General features: G+C 40.0%; 1 pseudogene; it reads left to right on the forward strand.

The window, feature by feature from the left end:
• The window catches only part of LOC103276154, a 75,508-nt pseudogene extending 68,335 nt beyond the window's left edge, over positions 1 to 7,173 (forward strand).
• The last annotated feature ends 1,554 nt before the right edge of the window (positions 7,174 to 8,727 follow it).

Below are 8,727 nucleotides of genomic sequence, written 5' to 3' on the forward strand. Positions count from 1 at the left end.
CACTACCATGCCCAGCTAATTTTTGATTTGTTGTAGAGATGAGGTCTCGCCAAGTTGCCCGGGCAGGTCTCAAACCCATGGGCTCAGGCAGTCCACTCACCTCGGCCTCCCAAAGAGCTGGGACTACAGGCTGAGCCACCGAGCCCGGCAGATTCTGTTGCATTTAACATAATTAAAAATCTATTTAAAGAGCTAGGCATATATCTTTGATAAAATTAAATGACACACTAAACAAATGATGCCCTTCTGTGCATATACTTGAAGAGAATTTATAAAGTTAGACATCAATTTTATCAGTACTCTTGGAATGTCCCTACTTTTCAACTTTTCAGTCATTTAAAATGCTTGCTGAGCTCTTGTTATATACCAGGCACTGTTCTAGGTGCTGGGGATACAGCAGTGAACAAGGCATCAAGGACCCTACTCCCATGGAGCTATCTTAAGAAAAATATCAATAATGAATCCTAAACAGATGATTAAAATGGAATAATTAAAATAGCAATTTGAAGTGGCTCTGAAATTGAGTAAGCAGGATATGCCTGTCTGAGGTGAGATTTAAACTGCTATCTGAATGACAAGAAAGAGCCAGCCATACAAAGATTATAGGACATATATTCTAAGCAGAGAGAATAGTCCTGAAGTGGAAATGAGGTAGGTATTCAAAAACAGAAAGAAGTCCAGTTGAAACTGACATAGTGTTTGTGTTGAAATGGCACAGGGCAATGGTGTTGTGTATGAAGTTGGTATCAAGAAATAAGGATGAGATTGAGGTTAAATAGGTAGACAGGAGCTTGGTTTTTATCAGTATGATGGGAGGCCATTGGAGAATTTTAAACAGAGAAGTGACAATGCAGTTTAGGAATAAATGATTGTGTATGTATTGCAGGGAGGAGAATGGAAGTAAGACCAGTTAGGAGGCTACTGCAGTAGTTCAGAATAGAGTTGATAGTGACTTGAATTAGGGTGTTAATAATGGAGTTAAAGAGAAGTGGAAGGATTTGGGCAATGTCTTGAAGGTGTGGTTGATTTACTTGTGTTATAGATTCTGCCTTCAGTACCAGGGTGGATGATGCCTTTACTGATATGGTAAAAACTTGGGCAGGTTTTTGAGGAAAATCAAGAGTTCTATTTTGTCCAGTTTTTGAGATACCTATTATTAGTGAGCCAATTGGAGATATCACATTAGCAATCGAATATATGACTGGAGTTCCAGGAAGAGACCAGGGCTACATGTGGGTTTAAGATGAAGCAGCAGAGAACAAATGTTTAAAACCATTGGACCTGATAAGATCATTATGGAGATTGTGTACATTGAGAAAGGAGGAACCTAGTGCTCTGGGGACTCTAAGAGAAAGATCTGGTAGAGTTGACTGAGTAGGAACAGCCAGTGAGGTGGGAGGAAACAAGTAGATTGTGGTGTCAGATAAATCAAAGTTGAAAATTTAAAGGAGGGATGGATACTGTCAAATACTTTTGAGAGGTTAAGTTAAAAAAAGAGCAGCAAGGACATTGGCTTTGAAAGTCACTCACAGTCTTGACAAGAACATTCTCAGTAGATATGAATGAGTTAAGGAGAGGATAGAAGTGAGGAAGAACGGGGCTCGGTGGCCCAGGCTGTAATCCTGTGCCTTGGGAGGTGAGGTGCGTGGATTGCTTGAGCCCGTGGTTCGAGACCTGCCTGGGCAACTTGGTGAGACCTCATCTCTACAATAAATCAAAAAATTAGCCGGGCGTAGTGGCGCGTGCCTGTAGTTCTGGCTACTTGGAAGGCTGAGGCAGAAGGATCGCTGGAGCCCAGCAGGTTGAGGCTGCCGTGATCGGGAGTGGCCACTGCACTCCAGTCTGGGTGACAGAGTGAGACTCCAACTCAAAAAAAGAAAAAAAAATAAGTGAGGAAGGAGTCAGTGATTATAAACAACTCTAAATCACAAAGGATTACATTGTGAATATGTTTTCTGAGGAGAAAGGGAGAAACAGATATGCACTTTGTATCTAATGTGAGTCTACAGAAATGCCATTGTATAATTTATATATGTATATCTTCTAGTTGTGGGCCGAGGCATGTAGTAGAACTGTGTGTGATCCTTTTGCTTCATAAATGCTATTTAATGAGGCACAGCCATGGAGGTCCTTCATGTAACTGCACTTCTGGGGATGTGCTAAGTGATTCAATCAACTAGTTTGAGGCTGTAATTTAATATATTTCAAGTTAGAAATAGTGCTAATACATAGTAGAAGTTTGTGTGTACTGTCTCCTGCAGCTTCCAAATCACTAATTAGCAAGTCCTTTCCTTTAAAAAGTGCCTCCTTGGTATTTTTTCCATCTACTGTGAATGTTTATTGAGGATTCTGTAATCAATACTGTGTGCTATGATCTGAATGTGTTTTCCCCCAACCCCCAATTCATATGCTGAAACCTAATTCCCAGTGTTATTAAGAGATGGGAGCCTAAAGTAGGTAATTAAGTGATACAGATAGAGCCCTCTAAATGGGATTAGTGCCCTTATAAAAGAGGCTCCAAAGTGCTAGATAGCATCTTCTGCCATGTGAGGACACCAAGAAGATACCCTCTGTGAAGCAGAGTTGGAGTCCTCATTAGACAGTCTGTTCGTACCTTGATCTTGGACTTTCCAATCTCTAGAACTATAAGAAATCAATTTCTGTTGTTTATAATTACCCAGTTTAAGGTATTTTGTTATAGCAGCCCGAATAGACTAAGACATTATGTTTTTCCCCTTTCCACTATTTTAAAAAAATAATTTCTTCAGGACCATTTTTTATAGGAACATTTTATAAGCTATCAGTAAACTCTTCTCCCCCCATCTGTAGCCTCTTGGTGTATAGTATCTTATTCTATCATTATCTTTAATTGTGGAGCAAGAGTTTCTGATACTTGTCTAACTTTTTAGTGCTTGTTGACATTATTTTAGCAATCACGTACACCATCAGGGGATGTTTATGACTATATTCCCTCTTCTTGCTATGCCTAAAAAGTCTCAGCTTCCTTTGTGTGATTCTGGCCCACAATTTTAGAAATTGAGCCCATTTTTTCTTTTTTTTTGAGTCGAAGTCTCACTCTGTCACCCAGGCTGGAGGGCAGTGGTACGCTCCCGGCCACCGCCACGCTCCCGGCCACCTTCACGCTCCCGGTCACCGCAGCCTCGACCTGCTGGGCTCCAGCGATCCTTCTGCCTCAGCCTTCCGAGTAGCTGGAACTACAGGTACATGCTACCACGCCTGGCTAATTTTTGATTTATTGTAGAGATGAGGTCTTGCCAAGTTGCCCAGGTGGGTCGCGGACTCGCGGCTCAGGCAATCCACTCACCTCAGCCTCCCAAAAGCACGGGATTACAGGCTGAGCCACCGAGCCCAGCTTTTTCTTCTTGCCATCACAGTTTTTAGCTATGCTTTATTTTTTGTCTGGACTTCTATATGCAGGCAGACTATATTGGTGATCAAAATTAATTCAGCCTGCAGATCCTCAGATTTACTATTCCAAGTAGTAAGAAATCCTGGGGCATGATAGAAACTTTGGACATAATAAATATTTTGGTGTCAAATTTTGCCTTAAATGCCTAATGGTACCAGCCAGTGCTTGCTTGCTTATTTATTTATTTTATTTAATTTTATTTATTTGAAGTCTCACTCTGTTGCCTACGGCACGTTCACAGCCACCGCAACCTCGACCTGCTGGGCTCAGGCGATCCTTCCGCCTCAACCCTCCAAGCAGTTGGAACTACAGGCAAGTGCCACCATGTCCAGCTAATTTTTTGATTTATTGTAGAGATGAGATCTCACCAAGTTGCCTGGGCTGGTCTCGAACCCGTGAGCTCAGGCAATTCTCTCACTTCAGCCTCCCCAAGTCCTGGGATTATAGGCGTGAGCCACCGCACCTGGCTTATCAGTGCACATTTAAATGTACAAGCTAATAATTCTGTAATTCCTGCTGTTGATGAGTGATAAAGCAGAAAGCTATGTTATATTGATGCTTATTTTGGTTTGCAGGAAGTTGTAAGTGCTAACTTATAAGATATTAAGCCTCTCAGACCAAAGGAAAATTCAGTTATCATTCTGTGCCTGACCTTTCCCTTTCCAAACTCAGAAACTGAATAATGTCTTTTTTTTTTTGAGTTGGAGTCTCACTCTGTCACCCAGACTGGAGTGCAGTGGCCGCTCCTGGCCACCGCAGCCTCTACCTGCTGGACTCCGGCGATCCTTCCGCCTCAGCCTTCCAAGTAGCCGGAATTACAGGCATGTAATACCACGCCCGGCTGATTTTTTGATTTATTGTAGAGATGAGGTCTCGCTGCCCAGGCGGGTCTCAAACCCGCAGGCTCAGGCAATCCACCCACCTCAGCCTTCCAAAGGCGCGGGATGACAGGCTGAGCCACCGAGCCTGGCTTGAATAGATTTCTGTAACAATGGGTACTTGTTTTTGTAACATTGTGTTGATTGTATAAAGCACAGACTGGGACTTGACCAATTAATACATTTTGTTTCATATTTCAGAACTTCTGACTTACACTGTCAAGTAATTTAATACAATTCACATGAATGAACAAACTGAGGCAGTTTCTCTTTTCACTCTTCTAGGGGAAATATGTAACTTGGCCTTTTATTTCTCATACTTCCATAGCATGAAGTTTTCAGAAGTCTACAATGATGAAAAAGTGAGTTGGGGTGGGTATACAATCCAGATGTTTTGCATCTATTTTACCTATATATAGACTATTCCTTTTACTTACAAGAGCACTAGCAAAGAAAACCAGTGAATAATAAAGATTTTAGTAACTCAAAACCTTTTATCTTATTGTTTCTTTTTTAAATAACAGCTTTTCACGAGCCATAAAATTCACCATTTTATATTATACAATTATGTGGTTTTTAGTTGTGTAGTCATTGTTCCTGTCTAACTTTCACCCCCTCCTACATACTCAAAAGTCACTTTCCATTCTCCTATCCTCCCAACTCCACCCCTAAGCAACCACCTTTCTGTCTCTCCTTATTTGCCTATTCTAGTCATTTCATATAAACAAACCCGTCCAATTTGTGGCCTTTTGTGTCTGACTTCTTTCATTTAGCTTAATGTTTTCAAGATTCATCCATGTTGTAGCAAGTTTCAGTATAGTACTTCATTCCTTTGTGTGGCCCAAAATATTCCATTGCACGAATACAGCACAATTTGTCTACCCATTCCTCAGTGATAGACATTTGTGTTGTTTCCAGCTTTGGGTTATCATGAATGCTGCAGCTTTGAACATTTGTGTACGTGTAGGGGTGGGGGTGGAACATATGTTTTCAATTCTCTTGACTATATGCCTAGGATTATAATTGCTGGGTCATATAGTAACTTGATGTTTAACAGTTTGAGGAATTGCCAGACTATTTTCCAAAGTAACTGCACCATTTTGCAGTCTGTCTTATTGTTTCTTAAAGAATATAGTTGTTGACTAGTCTGGTGAATGTGTCAGATATATGTACATACTGAAAAATCATTTAGCCACAGAGCTATGGATATGAATATGCTGTTTCCTACATTTCATTATTTAAAGAGAAAGACTCTTAAATTTAAGATGAGTTCAGGAAAGCTAATCAGGTTTTTTTGTCTGCCTGCTTTCTTAGAATGATAACTATATACTTTGGTAACACCCCTAATTCTAATTTTGCATTTGTTCTTGGTTATGCTAAAATTTTTATCAACTGAATGTTTGGACACAAATAATAGGACAGAAAGTCCAATGGCTTAAACAATAATGAGACTTTTCTAGTATAGTAACTAAAAAGTTTGGGTAATACTGGCTTCAGCCAAGACTTGATCCTCCACTCTAAGACAGAATTCCCTGATGGCTTAAACAGAAGTCCCAAAATGAAATCTTATTGGCCCTGATTGATCTGCCTGAGTTGTTTGCTCATCTTTGGTTGCAGTTTGGGATAAGCTAGAGCTGGAAAGAGATACAATCCAAGTCAAGGTTCTGCTAGGAGAGAAAAGAAGAATGTATCCTGGAAAAATATCCAACAGAAGTGCACTACAGAGTGACACCTCTTTGTAGAGCTGGTAAGGAAAAAAAATAAATGCATTTTTCACTGCACTTGTGCCTGTATCTGAGAACCTACTGATTTCAGAAAGCCGATCTTTTTTCGAGAGACCCTTTCTTTTTTCTAGACTTTCCTAAGGATCCTTTATATGTCTGTCTATGCCTTTTTATTCTTAAGCACTTGTTTTGGTAAAGCATTTTATAGCCTTGCTTAATGTGTTTTCTTTGTTTTAAGTGGTAAATGTCAGCTGTATTCATATTCACTGTGTCTGAGTTTTAATACTGAAGAAATACCTGTCACAATTAAGAATGCTTTATTTTTCCTCAGTGATAGTCCCTCATTTGATAAAATGGTTGGATTTTTTTTTTTGTACAATCTGAGTTTCTTCTCCAACAGCATCTCTGTATGACTCTTCCAGCTAATTCTAATAAGTAAAAAGGCAAAGGAGTAAATAAGGGTAGCTATAACAACCTCCTCTGGGCCTTAGTGAAAAGAAAAGAATGTAGATAGGCATCGAGTTTCTACATATTATATATACCATATGAATTGTCTGGTCTAGTAACTTTTCATGTATAGCTATTGTTATTAATTTTTTTTTTTGCTGTATAACAAATAATGAAATCTCAATGAATTATAACCAACAACATTTATTTTCACTCTTATGGGTCTGCAAGTTGGTGCAGTTCCAACTTATCTTGGCTTTGCTCAGCTAGGCTAGGCGTCGTGCCCTGCCAAGCAAGGGTTCCCCGTGTGGCTCTTCACTGAGGGGGAACTAGCCCATTACAGTAGGGAGGAGGAAGATCAGCCCATCTACTTGGCAGTAAAAGGAGTGGTGTTTGATGTCACTTATGGAAAAGAGTTTTATAGACGAGGTGCCCCCTACGCTGCCTTGACTGGAAGGACTTCATTCGAGGGGTGGCCAGGATGTCCCTGGATCCTGTAGACCCCACCCATGACACTACAGACCTCATGGCCAAGGAGCTGGAGTCCCTGGATGATGTCTTTGCCAAAGTGTACAAAGCCAAATACCCCATCGTTGGCTACACAGCCCAGAGAAATCTCAACGAGGACAGCAGCCCCAACCTGGACTTCAGGCCTGAAGACCAAACCCATTTTGACATCAAGGATGAGTTGTGATGCTCCATTTACAGGAGCAGATTCTTAAGAGGGTGAAACAGGAAGACATGCAGGCATCAAATTTCCTGCAAAATCGGCTACCTGCAGCCTCAGAGTCACCCAGATCTGAATAAAACAGATGCTTACCCTGGGGGGGGGGGGGGTTGTAAATTTGTTTTTTGTCTTTCTGAGAGTTTCCCATGTGGTAGGGAAGTGATTTTTGTAGACTTTGAGGAATTTAGGTTTTAATGGATAAGATGGTGCTTTCCTTTGGATTTAACTGTGGCATCCTTTTCCACAAGAAAAGGATATTTTGGAAAACGAGATTCCATGTAATACATATTGGATAACACTCTTGTAAGCTTATGTGTTAGGATTAGGTCTGTCTATGTATAATAAGAAAAACTCAGGATAACACTAGCTTAAACCAAGTAATTCATTTTTATTATATAAAATATGGCAAGAAGTAGGCAGACTGGAAGTAGTAGCATAACTGCAAGAAAGGTTGGGAAATGCATTTTTTTTTTTTTTGAGTTGGAGTCTCACTCTGTCACCCAGACTGGAGTGCAGTGGCATACTCCTGGCTACTGCAGCCTCAACCTGCTGGATTCCGGCAATCCTTCCGCCTCAGTCTTCCAAGTAACTGGAACTACAGGTGCGCACTACCACGCCCAGCTAATTTTTTGATTTATTGTAGAGATGAGATCTTGCCAAGTTGCCTAGATGGGTCTCGAACCTGCAGGCTCAGGCAATCCTCTTACCTCAGCCTCCCAAGGCGCGGGACTACAGGCTGAGCCACCGAGTTCAGCTGGGAAATGCATTATTTTAAAAATCAGGATTCTGTTACCAAAAATAAATGTTGGGAGGAAGCTTGGGGTCTCTGCCAAGTTGTAGGGGCTTTGTTTTTGTTTTTCTTTCTTTTTAAGTGGGGTTTTTAAATTACTAAATGAATTGTGGTAGTTGAAGTTATCTACTGACTTGTAGGGATCTCATTCCCTCCAAATAATACATGGAAGATTGCTGTTTAAATGTAAAGAATAAGTACAAATAAAGTGCTGAAAAGCGTTATTGACAATTTGAAGATCTTATATTTTGAAATGCAGCTAAATACATATTTGGACTCAAGAAGAGCTCAGATTTTAATATCACATATTTCAGCTAATTGAAGACCGTTTATTTAACATTTGTGTATTACTAAGAAAGCTGCCACTTATAAAATAAACTCCAATTTCGAGGTTGTTAAAATGTGAGGAAAGTGTTTCTTTGACAGTATTAACCTTTTCCATGACTGCCTTTAATCTCTCATTTTTTTCCTGTTCAGTTGAAGGCATAATCATTGCATGTAACTGAGAACTGTTTGGTCAAATGCAAATAAACTAGGCAAAGATAATGTACTATATTAATAATATAGCTCCTGGTAACATCAGGTATACAGCCAGTTAGTCTTTTCTGATAAATCTGAGCTAACAAGTTACAATAAAATATTACTGCTCTGTATCAGTTATCTATTCTGTGTAACAGACTACTTTAAAACCTAGTAATTTAATATAACAATTTTTGATAGAAATTTTAGTT

This window comes from Carlito syrichta, unplaced genomic scaffold, assembly GCF_000164805.1.
Source record: "Carlito syrichta isolate Samal-C Ts95f unplaced genomic scaffold, Tarsius_syrichta-2.0.1 Scaffold315943, whole genome shotgun sequence".
NCBI lineage: Eukaryota > Metazoa > Chordata > Mammalia > Primates > Tarsiidae > Carlito > Carlito syrichta.